Source organism: Nomascus leucogenys, chromosome 2 (genome assembly GCF_006542625.1).
Source record: "Nomascus leucogenys isolate Asia chromosome 2, Asia_NLE_v1, whole genome shotgun sequence".
NCBI lineage: Eukaryota > Metazoa > Chordata > Mammalia > Primates > Hylobatidae > Nomascus > Nomascus leucogenys.
The window spans coordinates 144,620,469-144,639,052 of record NC_044382.1 but is presented as its reverse complement, the minus strand read 5'-3'; the positions used below and the strand labels follow the sequence as shown (position 1 = coordinate 144,639,052).

The 18,584-nt window shown below is 43.3% G+C and overlaps 1 protein-coding gene across 3 annotated transcripts in view; it reads right to left on the bottom strand.

Moving 5' to 3' along the window:
* WWOX (WW domain containing oxidoreductase) overlaps positions 1 to 18,584 on the bottom strand; it is a 1,126,706-nt gene that overhangs the window by 722,047 nt on the left and 386,075 nt on the right. The window lies entirely within an intron of this gene.

Here is an 18,584-nt window from a genome sequence, read left to right as displayed (position 1 = left end):
GAAAGAAGAAAAGGAGGAAGGAAGAAAGAAATGCAAAAATGTTGGCTGTATTTTGTGCAGAGTAAAACTGAATGGCAGCGGGAATAATTCAATTTAATCTTGGCAAGCGGAATGGAGACTTAGGACCCACAGCAAATGCCAAACAGTTCATACCTTCTGTTTTATTTTAAAGCCCCACCTTTCCTCATTGCACAAAGTCATACACACAATTAGTCCTGCACTGACCCTGAGTAGTAACATACCAGGGCTGGCAAAATTCTACACCAAAAAGCCATCCTTGGCTCAATATAAGCTCATGCATTAGCATGGCATACCAAAAACCTCAGCGTGTGCTTTGAACCATGCTAGTCTGCTTTGCTATTGTGTTGTGTTGTTTTGTATTTTCCCACACGCAGAAACCAGGTTTTGACCCACTTCTTCTCCATCCCTCTACTGCTTTCTTTAAAGATTCAAAATGAGTCTCAGTGAGGCCTCAGAATGGTAAGGACCATTTGGTACTACTTAATCCTGTTTAGGCAAAGCCAGGAATGTCTATTTATAGCACATTAAAGATGGAATGTAAGGGAGGGGTCCATGGCATGAAATTCAAGGTCTCAGCATCCAGAGACAATCGCACTTCCACTGCCTTGGCCTCAATTTCTCACAAATGCATTCCACGGATGTATTTGACAGAGGCTGGTGTCAAGTCCTGGGCTGGATACTGGAGCTACAGATTAAAAAAATAAGACATGGATCTCATCCTTAAGGAGTCAAAGGCTAATAGGGAAGAGAGTCACAGGCACAAACAGCTACCAGATGGTACAACTAGTGCTCTACTAAGAGCCAGCAAAGGGGCCCGGGGCCAGGAGGCAGGAAGCCTGTCTACCGCCTGGCATCGTGGACCCAAGGAGACAGCTGATGAGTGATCTGCATTTGCTGCCAGTCTCCAAGGTACGGAAAATCTCCATGAGTCCCACCTGACCACTTAGAAAGGTTAGCTATGGTAAAAACTGAACAGGTGGGATAGAAGCCAAAAGAAAAATAAGACTATTACAAAGGGGCTGGTGGACAGCCAGGGGGTCTCCCGTGGGCCAAACCCATCCAGAAAGACTGCAGAGCATGTGTGCCACCCTGCCACTAGGAGTAAGGCCACACGCACAACAACATCATAGCTTGCTGCCTTTCCACCACCTCCGCCCCCACCCAAGCAAAGCCATCTCACTGAGCTAGGGCCAGACTAGACACCTTCAAGTGTTAAATACGCACTATCACCGTGTGTCACAAGGAAAGAGAAGGGCCCACGTGGTTTTCATACTTAGGAAAATTCACTTCTAATCAAACTCAGTTAATTATTGACTCAACAAGGATAAAACTACAATAAAACCATTTTTCCCAGAAGACAAACTATTAAGAAACCTCATGTACTTAACAGACAAAAAGCCTTCAGAAGTATTCCTTGAGCCTTCATAATATTCCATCTTAACAATCATTATTGTGCTTATCTCTCAATGCCAATAAAGGAGAGACAATCGAGGAAGTGGCCTATGTATTTAAGGAAAAAAACAGGCCAGTAACAGTGGCTCCTGCCTGTATTCCTAGCATTTTGGGAGGCCAAGGCAGGAAGACTGCTTGAAACCAGGAGTTCGAGATTACGGTGAACTACGATCATGCTGTCATGCCACTGCACTCCAGCCTGGGCAACAGAGCAAGATCTGTTTAAAAAGAGAGAGAGAGAGAAACAGAGACAGAGAGAGAGAGAATGGGGAATCGGCCTAAATAAACGCTGCTGCTCTCCTTTACTGAATTAGTGAAACAACAATGTCCCTTCTGAATTTTTCTTGCCATGAAAACCTCCCAATGCTTGTGTGTTGCTCATTATCCTTTAGGCCAAAGGTATGCAGCCCTTTCTCGGTCTCTACCACCTTTAACTCCCCATCAATAGCCTCACACCTTGTGCTTCTCAGTGCGTAGAGTTTTATCGTAAGCTTTGTGAGCAGGCCATGTGTGGTTTAGAAAAGGGGCTCCTCATGAAAACCTTGCCCCTAGGTGGGGAAGGGGTGGGAAGAGACGTGCCTGCTCTATAAACTGTGAAAGCACTGGCCTGAGCCCCATGAATTACAGCCTGCAATTTACACAGCAATAAAAATAAACCACAACATATGCTATAAGAAGTCTAACAGCATTATTTTTCTTCTCCTGCTTCATGGTGACAAACCTGATGCTTTTTTTTTTTTTTTTGAGATGGAGTCTTGCTCTGTCGCCCGGGCTGGAGTGCAGTGGCACAATCTCGGCTCACTGCAAGCTCCGCCTCCCGTGTTCAAGCCATTCTCCTGCCTCAGCCTCCCGAGTAGCTGGGACTACAGGTGCCCGCCACCACGCACAGCTAATTTCTTTTTGTATTTTTAGTAGAGAGAGTGTTTCACCGTGTTAGCCAGTATGGTCTCAATCTCCCGATCTTGTGATCCGCCCGCCTCGGCCTCCCAAAGTGCTGGGATTACAGGAGTGAGCCACCGCGCCTGGCCCCCGATGCTTCCTTAAAAATACCAAATTCCGTTTAAAATGTGGGGATTTCTTTGTTGTAAGTCTCAGTAACTCCGGTGTATAATCTGCCATCTATTGATTTATTTATGACAAAACAACCTCTCATTGTGAAAAACAGCTAAGGGTGACATCTCCAGACCCAACCGCCATCCCTGTGATGTACTGCTGACAGTCCACATTTCGGAACTCCAATCCTGAAGAGTGACTAGACCTAATCAAACAAGTATTTATTCTACACACAATAATGCTAGGTGTTGGAAGGGCCATTTTTACATCAGATTCTTTTCTTGCATTTAAGCTGTGTGTACATTTTGAATATTAACCCCTTCTCAGACGTGTGGTTTGCAAATATTTTCTCTCATTCTGTAGGATGCTGCTTCACTCTGTTGATTGCTTCCTTTCTGTACAGAAATTTTATAGATTGTTGTAATCCCAGTTGTTTATTTTTGCTTTTGCTACCTGTTTTTGTGTTCATATACAAAAAAACTCATTGCGCAGACCAATGTCATGGAGCCTTTCCCCCTTGTTTTCTTCTAGTAATTTTACACTGTCAGATCTTATGTTTAAGTCTCCACCCCATTTTGAGTTGATTTTTGTATATGGTGTGAGGTAGGAAAAGAACAAATTCTGAATAAAATTGGACAAAAAGCTAGAATCGGAGCAAAAAATGAGTATGTCCTGTGGAAACATTCAGTCAGCTTCCTCATGTGTGTATGCCTTTGAGTCTTTCCAAACACCACCACTCTCAAGCAGGAGCAGAGATACTCCTAACAGAAGGTCAACTGTTGTTTCATGTTAAAGCAAAAGGCATACAATAGCGGGCTTGGGCCTTAGCATCCAACATCCCCAAAGCTCCCTGCAGAATAATTTCTGACCTTGCCTTCCTCCAAAGTTTCCCATTACTAACATCTTGGCCAAAGTTAACTCCCTTGATTTGAGCATGTCATTCTCCTTCCGGGTGGCTTGAGAAGGCAGGAAAGGAGAGAATCAATGAGCAAGGCCATCTGGCTTCAACAGTCAGTCATTCCTCTCCTTTCATGCACATGGCACAGCAAAAGGTGTTCCCGGCAAGTCGGTGTGACCTCTCCATGTCTTGGGGCCTGTTCCTCAATGCGCTTCCCATTTCCCTGGGCATAGCAAATGCAAACACACAGTCAGAAAGCTAATAATTTGTTTGGTTTTACATAGTGAGTTGTCAGTGATGTTGTCTAAAGGGACCCCTGAAACCACGAGTAAACCAGAAACTTGGGGTGCATAGAATGCATCCTTCCCTTCAAGATCTTATGCACTAAAGAAAGCATTGTAATGGGACAAATCCATTTCCCAAAACATGTCCATGGAGATTCAATCGTCATAGAATGGTACACACACCTTTGATGTTATGATAGTGGTCAAGTTAATTGAAAACAGCCACACAATGCCAACCCCTTGCTACCACGCGTGATTCCTCCCCTAAATTCCATTTACAGCTCATCACAGATAGGAAATTCTCCAATAAGGTCAACACGACAAGGACATCTGCAGTGATCTTTCTACATGCTTTGCCAACTTGGCACTCATCTGTAACTTTAGATGATGAGGCAGAACACCAGTGATGACTGCAAACATATGCTTGATTTTTTTAAGCAACGGGAAAATGAAAAATGAACGGAAGGAGGGAACACTGCTGCCTTCTGAGGACAGAAGTCATGTTTCAAGTAGTCAGGAGTGATGGGGAGGTGGGACGAGAATGAGGACTTAGGGGAATCTGAAGAAAACAAGCTGGTGTGTGGGGAATGAGGGCAGTCAGTGAAGCCAAAAAGCACCAGGTGGAAAAATAGCCTAAAAGAAGTACAAGTCTAATCATCCAAAAATTCTAAAGCCAAAATAAAAATCCATAATTCACCAAAAGACACCCTTCCAGGTGTCTAGAAGACTGTGGTTATTCATTTAAAGATGTTCCTCTCTCAAGGAATCTCTGATTATAAATGTGTTTATTAATTTTGATTCTTTACATAACTAGTAATTGAAACTTATAAACGTAATCCAAACTCACTGAAAAAAAGTAAAATAAACCAGGTACAGATTGGTTCAAAGTAAAACATGACCATTTTTCTGGCCGGGAACAGCGGCTCACGCCTGTAATCCCAGTACTTTGGGAGGTGGAGGCAGGGAATCATTTGAGTTCAGGAGTTCAAGACCACCCTGGCCAACACGGTGAAACCCCGACTCTACTAAAAATACAAAAATTAGCCGGGTGCTGTCACGCTGGCCTGTAGTCCCAGCTACTCGGGAGGCTGAGGCAGGAGAGTCGCTTGAACCCAGAGGTGGAGATCGCAGTGAGCCGAGATCGCACCACTGCACTCCAGGTGACAAAGTGAGACTTCATCTCCAAAAAAAAAAAAAAAAGACCATTTTTCTGTGACTTCCTAGCCAAACCTACACCCTGAGGAAAAAACCCTATCAAAAGTCTACTACTGGCTAGGCACAGTGGCTCACGCCTGTAATCCCAGCACTCTGGGAGGCCAAGGCGGGCAGATCACCTGAGGTCAAGAGTTCGAGACCAGCCTGGCCAACATGGTGAAACCCCGTCTGTACTAAAAATACAAAAATTAGCTGGGTGTGGTAGCGGGCGCCAGTAATCCCAGCTACTCAGGAGGCTGAGGCAGGACAATCGCTTGAATCCGGGAGGCAAAGGTTGCAGTGAGCTGAGATCACACCACCGCACTGTAGCCTGGGCGACAGAGCGAGAGTCTATCTCAAAAAAAAAAAAAAAAAAAAAAAAAAAAAAAGAACACAACAGTCTACTACTAATCTTTCTAAATCTTTTCCTATAAGCACACAGATGCAGGTTAAATATTTTTAACTTAAAAAATATAAATCAATGAAACATCCTCACTTTGCAGTACGTCATGTCTGAGGGGCTTGACCCCCTGAGTTTAGCCACAGCATAAGAGACCTCTATTCATCTGATGGCAGTGAACTGGGTTGCAACAAAGTACCTAAGGAGGAAATAATAAGCCTCTCTAAGGACAGGCCTAAAACCCTCCAAATGGGCTCTCACCGTGCGATGAACATCAGCCTCTTACTCAATTGACAGGTCTTCCTCCGGCTATAGGATCTTGACTGTAATTACAGGAAAAGCCATACCATAAAGACGGGGGGAGGAGTTAATTGACAAAACGCTCAATGTGCTGACTCAAGGACCAATGACCAAGGCTCAAATTTATTTTCCTCAAAAAATGACTGATATGTTGCCCATTAAGCCAGAACCATGCAAAATCCAGGAGATGCAGTCTTTCCAAGGTACCTGCGTGGGGTTCACACAGAAGACTCCTGTACTTTAAATGAAAAAGACCTTTGGACTGTTGCCTGACAAAAACAAAATTTCAAAAAGCACAGAAGTTTTATTTGTTGCCGTTTTTATTTCCTTTTGTTTGCTTTATGCTTTGTGTTTGTATGAATCTTATTTATTAAACCATCCAAAATGCAAAAGGAAAGACGTCACTTTGAGATTTGAACCTCCCCTAAACCTCTGGTTCCCAACTTTTTTACCTTCCAATGTGGTTTGGCTCTGGGTCCCCACCCACGTCTCATGTTGAATTGTAATCCATGTCTTGGAGGAGGGACCTGACAAAGGTGTGTGCTGCATAGGGGGCTACTCTGTTCTCTGCAGGAAGTGGATTGGATCATGAGGTGCTTTCTAATCACCATCCCCCTAGTGCTATCTTGTGAAAGAGTTCTCCTGAGATCTGTTTCTTTAGAAGTGTCTAGCACCTCCCTACTTTCTCTCTTCCTCCAGCGCCAGCCATGTGAAGACCTTACCTGCTTCCCCTTCACCTTCTGCCATGACTGTAAGTTTCCTGATGCCTTCCTAGACGCAGAAGCCTATACGGTCTGCAGAACCATGAGCCGACTAAACCTCCATTCTTTATAAATTGCCCAGTCTCAGGAATGTCTTTATAGCAGTGTGAGAATGGACTAATACACTTTCCAATTATTATGAAATTCTGGAATCATTGCTCTACCTAGTAGGGAAGTGTTACTATTAATCTATCCAAACAGAAAGGAAATTGAGGATGATCACACGTCATTCAGTGGGTAAGAACACGGACTCTACAGGCTCACACAACAATTCCAGCTCTATGCTCTTGGCCTAGTTCCATCTCTTCTATATGCCTCAGTTTTCTCATCTCTACAATGGGGATAAGACTGTTGTGAGGGTTCCATTTACGTAACATATTCGGAAGGAGTGCTGTGGACTATACGTTTATACACATATAAGTGCATGGCAAGTACTGTATATATACTAACTCATTATTTTCATTTTTGTGGTGTCATTAATCAGAACTTGTAAAAAGAATAATTCTCCTTAAACACCCCAAAGATATCTTATAAAGAACTCAATTGATATTTTCGGGATCTTGAATGACCAAATGCAATTGCTCTTCTGTGCTGTTAAAGAAAATCAACAAACATGTTAGTTACTCACACAAGTGGACCTAGCTTAATGTAACAGACATGTTCCCAAAACTTTGTATGCATAAATCAAGCCACGCCTAAATGAACTAGGTAAGCCTGTCGATCTTGCAGTGAATCCTTTCTTTCCAGGGAAGTTTCTGGACGCGAATAATGGTAGCCACCTGGCTTAAATCAAGATTCTCAACATAGGACATTTTTGTATGTGTCTTCCGCTTATGGTTAAAGAGTGAATGTCAGGTCCAGGCAGAAAATGGAAGCAGGAAACATATATTATTCCATTAGGTAACTGACTTGAAGTTTTTCCAGCCTTCTCCCAGTAAGAAGGCCAAGCTCCAACAGCAGCAAATCACCAGACCTAAAATTCCCAAAGGTGTGTGTTGTACAGGGGACTAATCTATTCTCTGCAGGAAGAACCATGCTGTTCTCATCAAAACATCACTTTACCGGAATAGTAAAGAGTATCTCCCACGCTGACTAGAGACAATTAGTAATGACTACTTGGAGTAGGGTGCTAAGAATGATTCTGATTGATTAGTAATGTCTGTCATGAATAAAGGACTTTGGGAAGTGCATGCATGCACACTGGGTACTTGCCATCTCCAGGCTCAATGGACGCAAGCATACGGCCTAACAGGCGTGAGGCCCCCAGAAATTTGTCAAAAGGCTACAAGTGGTGGAAAAAAACACACCTTGATGTGATTACGCATATTCTCTCAGAACCAATTACTCCCTGAATTATAACTTTGTAAGTCATTGAAAATTATCCAGAGCACATAAGCACCACAACGGAATTTCTCTAAGCCAATAAATGAAGAAAGTTGCAACATAAATTCAGTCTTCTCTGAGAAGGAGGGAAACAGTGATTCCGTGATTATCTCCCACTGGCAGGTCCTGGGATCAGTCCCCAGGCTCAGGGACTGTCTCCTGCCCATTGTTATGGTCCTAGATGTACATGAATGAGTGTTCTGTACGTTACATGCAAACAGTCCAATGTGGATTGGATGCTGAATATGTTTGGCTCCAGCACACTGGGAGGTCAGTTTTATCCACAGATGAGAAGGGAGGCTTAATTGCTAGAGTCACAAATGTGGTCCCTCCCGTGGACCACGTCATGGGCCAACTTACCCACTTTGCTAGCAGATAGAAAAGAAGAAAAAAATTACACGGTTTGCACATACACACCCCCGTTTGGAATGAGTGTCTCATCCAACCTCTACTGCCTTGTGGCTCAGGTTTTCCGCTTCATCCTCCGTAAACTGTGCACACATTGTCACCTAATGGAACTACCTGCTTCCCTGTGTGCGGAAACGCCACTCATCTTCCAGGTTGCTGATTTACTTGTGATGTGAAAACAGTTGGCCGGGAATCGGAGAATGCTAAGTTTCAAAAACCTAGAGACTAACCCCAAAGCACACCCCCACACTCTCCACTCCCTTTGTCCATTGAGAATGGCAAGTGTCACCTTCCATGCTTAAAATGCACCCAGACCAGGGAGAAAGTCAGGTGAAGATGTCCATCAACAAGCAGCACCTTGGGCTGCAGAATCTTGACGAGGGTAATGAAAAGAGGAGTGGAAGGCAAGGGAACAGCCGTGTGTGGAGGGGAGTCTTGGGCCACTGGAGGCGTCTGTGCCCCCACTCCTCTGCAAATGATAGTTACTTAAAATGGCTTTATATGCTCCTATTTTCTCCTGGGGTTTCAAATTCAGCTCCCATCTCCCAGCTTGCAAATAAACTCCAGTTCTGAGTCAGTGATTCCCATTTTGATGGGATTCTGTAATCACTCCCACAGGTACGCAATCCACCTTTTTATATACCGCAATGAAAACAAGACATGGTAGCCAAGTGTGGTAGTGCACCCCTGTAGTCCCAGCTACTCGGAAGGCCGAGGTGGGAGGATCACTTGAACCTGGGAGGCAGAGGCTGCAGTAAGCAGAGATTGTGCCACTGCACTACAGCCAGGGTGACAACAAAACTCTTGTCTCAAAAAAAAAAAAACAAAGAAAACAACACATTGTGTACCAGTGGAGCTTAAATACACATCAGTGTGGGGGAAGGGAGAGAATTAGATTCAAGAACTGTTCACTGAGCACCTATTAGGTTGTCAGCGCAAGGTTAAACAGGGAATAAAACTTGGTCCTTTCCCCAAGGGGCGTGTCATCCAGGTGAAAAGATGACCTTGTAACCGGACAGTCACGATACAGAAGCACTCATGGTGTTGGAGCTGACTGAGAGGGAAGGTGATTAATGGCCCAGGTGAGTAAAGGTCTGGGAAGGCTTTGTGGAAGATATGAGGCCAAGAGCTGGATTTTGAAGGATGAGCCTTTTGCCAACAGACAAGAAAGCACGAGCAGGGCAGGCAGGCTCGGGGAGAGGGCACAGCTGGCACAGATGACTCAGCCTGGTAAGCTCAGTTCAGTCTGGCTGAAGCATGAAGTTAGCCAAGAGGGAGAGGTGGAAGGAAAGAAGGCTGGAGCGGTCACTCGGGGCCAGCTCGCAGGCTGGTGAGCCAAGCTGAGTTGCCCATGATGAGTCTTCCATATGAGCTCATGGCCAGTTTGATTTTATCAGCTCCTGCTAATGGGTCCTGTTTTGCAGTAGAGCAAATGGTGATGGGTGAGCTTCTCAGAGCCATTTCCTAGGCTGAGTAACTGACTGCTCCGCCTGGGGAAGAGAAGCCGGGTTTGCTAGGTAAGGGGTGCTTGGTAAGGTGTAGCTGAAGACCATCATGTAGAAAACAGGAGTCAATGCAGTTTGCTGCAGGAAAGAGAACTGAGGGCCAAATGGTTCAACAATGACGTGGGTTCTTTCCAAGTCAAAGAGGACATCTGAGCAATCAGAGGATCATTTGTTTCATTTGGTCTCTGCACCATGTCAAAATGCCCTGTCTTCTTTCTCCTCTGTCCCACAACAAGCCAGAAGTCTGAAATTAGCCCAGTATTGAAAATAACACGTGTTCATGACCTCCTTGTGAAGAGCATAAACAGATCTGCAGGAACTACAGCAATGATCACAAGAGAATTTCACCAATTATGAGCACCAAAGGAGTCGAAAGCAATGAAGACAAAGGTAACCGCATAAACACACGTGCACATACATGAATAACAGATGAGGTCCCTTTAAAATAGACTGATTGTACCTGAAAGTTACTATATGCTGAGTTATTCGTGTGTTAAACAATACTGTACACTTCCAACAGGCTTCCGCTGCTGATTGGTTGATGATCATGGGACCATATATTATCACCCAGCTATTCACCTTGTATGTCCTTGATAAGCAAAGGTCAACCCCAACTAAAAGCCAATGCCACCACAACCAAAAAAAAAAAATTTTTTTTTCTTCAATCTGAACAAATCGTTTAGTGTTAAAAATAAACAGAACTAGAAATTGTCTCTAATAAACTAATATTAGTCTCCCCAGAGGGTTAATTATGTCGCTCCGTATTTTAAGAAGAATGTAAATTGCCAGTTTCAACAGATGTTCTTTTAAAAGAATTGGTTATCTGGGAAATGATGGGTCTTTGTTAGAGCTTACCCCAGTGGAATATAAACATTAAAATCATCCGGCTATCTGTCAGACCCCTCCTCCTCCCACAACTGTTACCCATACCAGTGTTACACCCTTTGGTTATCAGCAGCTTTAGTGACAAGTGTTCCAGCCAGAACTGTGGTCCCAGATTTCAGATGACATGTTAGGAGGGTTTCCAAACTCCCCTTGAGCCGTCCCAGTGAACCAGAATGGCATCTTGCCATCATGCCAGGTCCCAGCTCAGGCGTCCCACGGCCATTTGCATCCTATTCTTTTACCCTGGAGAGCAAGACTATCAGGTCACAAAGAAACAGAGCTAGAAGGTTCTGGAAATAGAAGCCCTGTCCAAATTCAGTTTAAATGCTCAAACATGTAACATTTGTGTTACATACATATTTGAAAGCTGCTAAGGGGAGAATGAAAACTGAAGTCTCACTGGGAAAGTGGTTAGAAAAAAAAAAAGACCTCACAAATGTCCCTGCTGTTTTCTCTCAAAAGACATTTTGTGATACTGAAATGTATGTTACCCGGTTCAGAGTGAAAGCTTCCACTTGGATATTTGGCCAAGTAAAGAGAGGAAAAAAATCCGCAAAGTGGCAGTTCATTATTCCAAGCAGAGCGACCTCAGCTGACCTGGGGGTCTGGAGAGAACATCTGTTCTTATGTTACAGCTGGTGTTGGGTGTCTGGCTGCCAACCTCACTTGACCTAACTCTTCATTATCAACCTGGTTAGACTCACTTCACAGATAGGGAAACTGAGGCTGAGGGAGATTAATGACTCCTATGAAAAACTTAACAGAACCTGCTTTCTCTATTGATCTGCTAGTAACAAGCATAAAATCTCATCTCAGCTAGAAAGGTAAGCAGATAAGTATTGATCTCCTGAAGTGTTTCTGAAAGGGCCTGCCCAGTGCAGGATTTAGACACTCTGCAGAGACTGGGAAGTTCTGTGTTCTACAGGCAGGAGGGGACAAGGCAGCCTAGTGCCATTATCAGAAAGCATGTCCCAAATGGCAGAAAGAACAAAATAAAAGTGACAACAGATGTGGCCCACTGAAAGCCTACTTTGAGAAAGAGGCATTGGGCATGTTATTTGACTCAATCGTCCCACTGATCTGCCATAAAGATATCATTAGACCCATTCAACAGGTAAGGAAACTAAGACTCAGAGAGGTGAAGTCAGCTGCCCCAGCGTCATATAGTTCCTAATGGCCTATGAAGAAAAGTCCAGGTCTGCTCGACTCAGAGCCTACCTCCCCTCCCCTACAGCCACTGTCTCAGATGATGCCTAATGAGCTCAGAGCACTGACATTGTATATTACAAGCAGCTCCACGGTCTCTCGGGTCAGCTACCTGAAGACCCAGGCTCAAGGTAGGGCCAAAAAGCCATCAGTCAGCTCATGTGCAGATGCCACAATTGTAAATCCAGTTGAAAAATCAGCAAGTCTCATCCTTACAGAGGGAATCTCAGGAAAAGCCAATCTCAGCACTCTTGGGTCCTAAAAAACGGCTCAGGTGTACCACTGTGCAGGTTTTACACAATTCAATTACAGGAAGTGCCCTTTAACTAGACTAGAAAATGAACTCGGCCACCTAGACATAAGCTACACTGAGCCTATTTCACTGCTGAGACAGGACTTGGAAGATTCACAGAATAATCCTGAAATTCACATCTGGACTAACTGCTAAGGCTATGCAAACTTCCAGGGTACCAGCATAAAGACCTTCCTCTAAATAAAGACCCATGTTCCATGTTCCCTCCATCCCGAGCCAAAAGTAGCAGGACCTTTCAAGTCCTCCAAAATGTAGATTCCCCAGTTTCCTGTGAAATCTCTCCCTGCTCCACAGCTCAGAAACTAGGCTGGAACCACAACAAGTAACAGCCTGAGAGAGAAGAGGTCCCAGTTCCACTTACTTTAGAGGCCCCATTTCTGAGCACTCCTTTACCTCTTCTGAAGCTTGGGGAAGGTGGGATAGTGATCCTAGGGTAGAAATACTGCTTCTCTTTCTGTGGTCCAGGTTGCCTAGGCAGATGTTACTTTGGTGACATAATGTTGCCTTATGCCCAATTCTAGTGTTGGGGGATTGGTGGTTCCTAGAAAGCAGAGAAAAGGAGGTCTAAAAACAATGATGCATTAAGCAGCTAAGAATGGAGCTCTGGAACACTAGTTTCCAACCAGGGGCCATTTTGCTCCCCAGAAGGCCAGACATTTGCCAACGTCTGGAGACATGTTTTTATCATCCCTACCGGGAGAGACGGTATCTAATGGCAAGAGGCCAGGGATATTACTAAACATCTCCAAGATACAGGACAGACCCCCAGTACAAATGACCCACCTCCCCATATTAACAGCACAAAGCGTCAACATCCTGAACCAGAGGAAGCATCCGCAATAAGTACCAAATACGTAACAGGGGAGCCATGCCTCTCCCAAACCCTCAGTGTAAAATGGGCCCGCTGTTACAACACCACGCAAAGATGGAACATTAATAAGAGACTCCCTTCAAACTTGCGGACTCATCCTTAACAGATCTCATTAGTTCGTATTAGTAGATGGGATAAAGAATTGGGGAAATAATGCCCAGGGGCTCAAATCTGCTTATGCATCTACTTTTTCTGGGAGGAAAATAACCAAATCTCTGCTTTAGTCATTCAGGGAAACCTAGCACCTGTCTATAGCAACATGTTCAAGATGGGGGGAAAAAAAAGGAAAAAAAAAAACTGAGAAAAAAGATAAATTATTTATCCAGCATAAATATTAAAGAAAATTGCAAAACATAGTCTGGTGTCACCATGCTGTTGTTACAGAATCATCTCGTTATAGCTTCTGGCAAAATACTGTTGTCCTTAATATCACTACAACAGAATCATGTGGCATGTACCAAGCAGGGTGCATGTGTCTGCTCGCTGTCGAGGACACTTAGCAGGATGCGAAGCAGCTCATCACACCCCATCGGAAAATTGTGCAGCGATGCCCTGTTAGGAATGACCCTGCGTTAGGAATAGGTCATCAACTTCACCCGAACCCAAGGTGCAATTTAAACCTGGCAGACAATGGTCGGCCGCGGTGGCTCATGCCTGTAATCCCAGCATTTTGGGAGGCCGAGGCGAGTGGATCACGAGGTCAGGAGTTCAAGACCAGCCTGGCCAAGATGGCGAAATCCTATCTCTACTAAAAATACAAAAATCAGCTGGGCATGGTGGCATGCACCTGTAATCCCAGCTACACGGAAGGCTAAGGCACAGAATTCCTTAAACCCAGGAAGCAGAGGCTGCAGTGAGCCGAGATCATACCACTGCACTCCAGCCTGGGCGACAGAGCGAGTCTGTCTCAAAAAACTGGCAGTCAATTAAACACACCCAATAGCGTACAACAGCCAGGTCCGACTGGCTTAAGAGAGCATGCTGCTAAATTATCAGGAACTGTAAGAGCTAGTTGTTGGGCACACTCATTATTAAGTATTAAATTATATAAATGTATGATTCAATAAACTATATTAAAAAGGTGAAAAATAATGCAAAGCTCAATAATTATGAATAATCTTAGTAGATGTGACTATTATCTATGTTCATGAGGTTATTTACATCTATTAGTCAGCATAGTGCAAATACTTTACATACATAAAATGGTATGGGACTAGGCATCTCTTTCCAACTCCAAGTTCCAAGCTGCAACTTGCAATCAGCCAAGGTGTGAGCATTTACACCACAGTAATCAGCAAATACTACAAAACAGGGTTTGTTTCCCCTAGCTCCGGCCAACAGAGCAGGTGTTCAACACTTACCAGCACACCACCACACACCCCCTCACACAGACACCAGGAATATGGTAACAGCATTCACAAAGAAATTTTGTTTTCAGATAAAACATCCACGATGCTAAGTTTAACAAACTCTTTTCAGCAACTACATGGACTCCTAGGTAACAGAGTCGTTTAATAAATCTGTACAATAATAATTAAACACCATAAATAACGTATCTGTGGAAGCTTCCTGGCTGGCCCTTTAGGCCTTTGTTGCCAAGTGATCCATGCTGACATTCTGAATAAGGCTGGCAAAATAAGTGCAGCAAGGAGTGGCGGTGGAAAGCAGGTTTGCTCTCAATAATGTATGAAGCCCCATGCTGGGGAGAGGGATCCTTGGAAAAGCGGCTCCGCGGCAATCTGTTCTTTCATCTGGAGCCGGCATTCAAGCAAAGGTGCTGCCCCAAATCAGAAGCACAATTGCTCACTTGTGAGCAGATGTCCTTCACGCAGCGGGCAGCGCTCTTTCAACACAGAGCTGAACAAATGCGTGCTGTTAAACAGGCTCCCCTCCCCGCTACCCAAAAAACACAGTATACATTAATTTCGCACGTTGCGGAATAACGTTTGAAAGGGGAGTTGATGCAGTAGAAAAATCACGCAGTGAGGCAAAATAACTTTCTAACCAAACGAGAGGAAGAAAGGGAGTTTGGTTCCTATGGAAGTTGAGGGGGAAAGAGTCTGAAATATCTTCAACCTCAAAAGAAACCCAAAACAGGGCCGCTTAGGGAGTCAGAAAGGACCTCACTGAGCAGGCCCAACGCAGAGCCAAAATTGAACATCAACCACCCAAAAGATCGTTTTTAATGAACATGTAGTTTGACTGAAAATGTGCATAGCTGGAGGAGGCTGTGCATGTGTGAGGACAAGGAGTATATGAAACTCTAAACTTTCCACTCAGTTTTACTGTGAACTTAAATTTACTGTAAAAATAAACTTTATTAAATTTTTTTTTAAGTACGTGTAAACCTAAACCCTGTAGTGAGATGAACTGTTTCCTTTCTGTCTGGGAACCCCAGTTGCAAGGACTTCCAACATTCATCCTAGGGAGTTTCATGGGGCATCTTTGGTTCTAAGGCAACTTCATCTATAACGTGTTCGTCAGCTCACTGGAGGGCAGGGCAGGGTAGAGCAGAGAGTGTCTTGCCAGGTACACAGGCTGTGTAGTACAGAAACAGCCCAGAAAACCAGTGGAAAGGCCTCCTCCCAGTCTTGATGTAACTAGGACAGAAATGGAGACAAACGCGATGGCACTTCACATTCTCTTCCCCCCCCGCCCCACCCATCTTCCAGAATCCCGACTTTAGGACAGCTTCCGCAAACTCAATCACTTCTTTCAGGCTGACACAATTTGGTTCACTTCCTGTATTTCATTTTGGGAGAGGGAATTATTTTATCTAGGAAAAGCAAAATTAGCAACCTGCTTAGAGACTCCTACGTTTAAAGCCCCACATCCACTCAACTTCTACACACAAATACTATTGTTTGCCACCTTGATAATTATTAAATTATAAGCTAAAATCCAACTTCTGCTTAAGTATGTGTGATTATTAGACTATAAGTCAATTGTGGATAACACGCAAATATAAATGCAGCTAATAAGTCTTACTGTAATGATTAATCAATTTATGAATACATTATTTAAACTAATAGCTCAGGTAGGGTATCTTAAACAAGTTACAGAGTATATCGACCAATTCAAATACCAGCTGCTGGATCAATAGCAAACTGTAAGTAAACTCTGGGGAATAGGTATACTTGGAAAAAAAAAAAAATCAGTGAACAAAAGGGTCTTAGATGAAAATAATCTGCAACAATTTCAATTTTTAAGACAAATGTATAGTACTTTAATATATGCCAAGGCTTAAAGAGAAAGGTACAAAAGTGTATTACTGCAAATTTTCCTTCTATTCCAGCCTATGCAGTAAAAATCATTAAGAGCAGCTCCTACAAATTCATGTTTATACAAACCACTACATACATATGCAAAAAGACAATGTATTCAAGTTAATTTTGATTCCTTCAAAATTGATCAAGTGGGTTCATTTCATTTCAAGGCAGCATATTTATCTATAAATGACCCTTTAACAGAAAACAAAAATTATGTCTAAAAAGTAAGGTAAGCAATTTTTCTGAAAGGGGCCCATCTTCCAACAGACACACTGGGGGCCACGTGTTCTGTCACAGCCAGAAAACCTGCCCCCTAAGCCCCATTGTCGACCACAAGATGTTTTTGTGAGCAAAGTAAATGCTTTCATCATGATGCTGGCTCTTCTCATTTTTTTTAAATTAAGGCTAATTAATGTGAGTTTAATAAATAAACCAGAAGAGCCTTGATTTCCAAAGGTGTGATATTTTATCACAGCTTCAAGTGATGCTGCATTTTAAAAAATTAATTAGTATCTTGCGAGATTGGCCACACATTATTGAGTAAGTAACAGCAGCTAAGTGAAACAGATGAAATATTGGTAAGCGATGCAGCCCACAGTATAAGTATGTGAAGGGGGTCAAAGGTTAATCCCTATTGATTTTCCGAGTCTACGTACAGCACCACTGGGAAAGGCCGGTTCTGTTGGCAATCAGCTAGCACAAATACATTATAAATCTTACTGTCTGCCTTCACTGATCAGTGTCACTTACTTCCTTTGCTAAAGACCATTAAGAAACTATCAAAAAAAAAAAAAATTCTACCCAGATGCCAGCAAAAAGATAGCATTTAAAAAAAAAAAAAAAATTCTTCCGTGTCAGCCAATCCTTATGCAGACGGGAGACTTTTCATGAAAGCGGAGGCACACCTCCCTGAGACCCGTCTCTTCCAAGGAAGGTGACACGCAACTTTCTTGAGAGTAAATCCATTTCAAAGAATAAAGACAGAGTATTTTTCAAATGACCTTCAACATCAAATCAAAAAGGTAAAAGTATCTTTTACATTTGGGCGCATTTTTAAAAAATAGAAGAAAAGCAGTCTCACACACTCATGAATATCGAGAGCCATCTCCAACTTGACTTTGCAAAATTTGGCATAACTTTGAAGCCAACAAAAGGTAGGTTGAAGAGGCCCTTCACGTCTACGGACCCCTTCCAGTATTCCACACTAAATGTCTGACTCCCTTTCTTAAAGTGGGCCCACAACATGCATAAATCTCAGTGCCCCAAAATCTTGATGCCCACTTCTACGAACAGGTATGAATGACTGTTTCTTTTTCATGCCTTTTAACAGATTGTACCGTGTGTCTTTCATGTGCCTGGCACTCTTGCTAGACACAGGAAGGCAGATGAGTGAGATGGATCCTTTCCCAAGAAAAATGAAACATACATTCTGCGTCTTATCATTGACTCTCTACAACAAGGTCCTGAGAAACAGTCTTAGTGCCAGTAACTGCTCTGCCACTTACCAGCTTTTTAACACCCAGTTGATTACTTCAATTCTCTTAGGCTCAGTTTCTCTGCCTGGAAAATCAGGATATTAATAGTAGCCACTTCACAGAATGGTCAGGAAATTAGAAATCATATGGAAAGCACTTAGCACAGGTCCCAGTAAGTATTCAATAAATATTGGTTAATTTTTCTTAAATTATGGAGTTATTTGGCTGGGCAAGGCAGCTCACGGCTGTCTTCCCAGCACTTTGGGAGACCAAGGCGGTCAGATCAGCTCAAGTGAGGAGTTCGAGGCCAGCATGGCTAACACGGTGAAACCCGGTGTCTAACTAAAAATACAAAAATTAGCCAGGTATGATGGTGCACGCCTGTAGTCCCGACTACTAGGGAGGCCGAGGCAGGAGAACCGACAGAGGTTGCGGTGAGCCGAGATCGCACGACCGCACTGTAGCCTGGCCAACAGAGCAAGGCTCTGTCTCAAAAAATAATAAAAAAAATTATGGAGTTATTTGACATTGGGGCATAAAGCAAGTGACCTCCTTCACCCTCTCCTTTACTAATGAGGGTTGTGCAACTGTGATGTAAAAAGACATGAAGTCATCTGATCCAGCATTCCACCTAAATAAATGTATAATATCCACCTATTCCCCAGAATAGGTGGGACCATAACAAGCATATTCTAAATTATTCTTTAGAAACAGATTTTTTAAGTCCTTGAAATGTGTATGAAAGCAAAACCTATCAGAAATGCAGATAGGTAGGCAGCTCAGCCTTAACCAAGGATATGAGAAAGTTACGAAATCTTTGGGTAAGGAAAGGTTCTCTTCCTGCACAAAAGTTATATATTTTATTTTAAAGCTCCAGCCCCAAGAAGATTAATAGAAAAGGTTCAT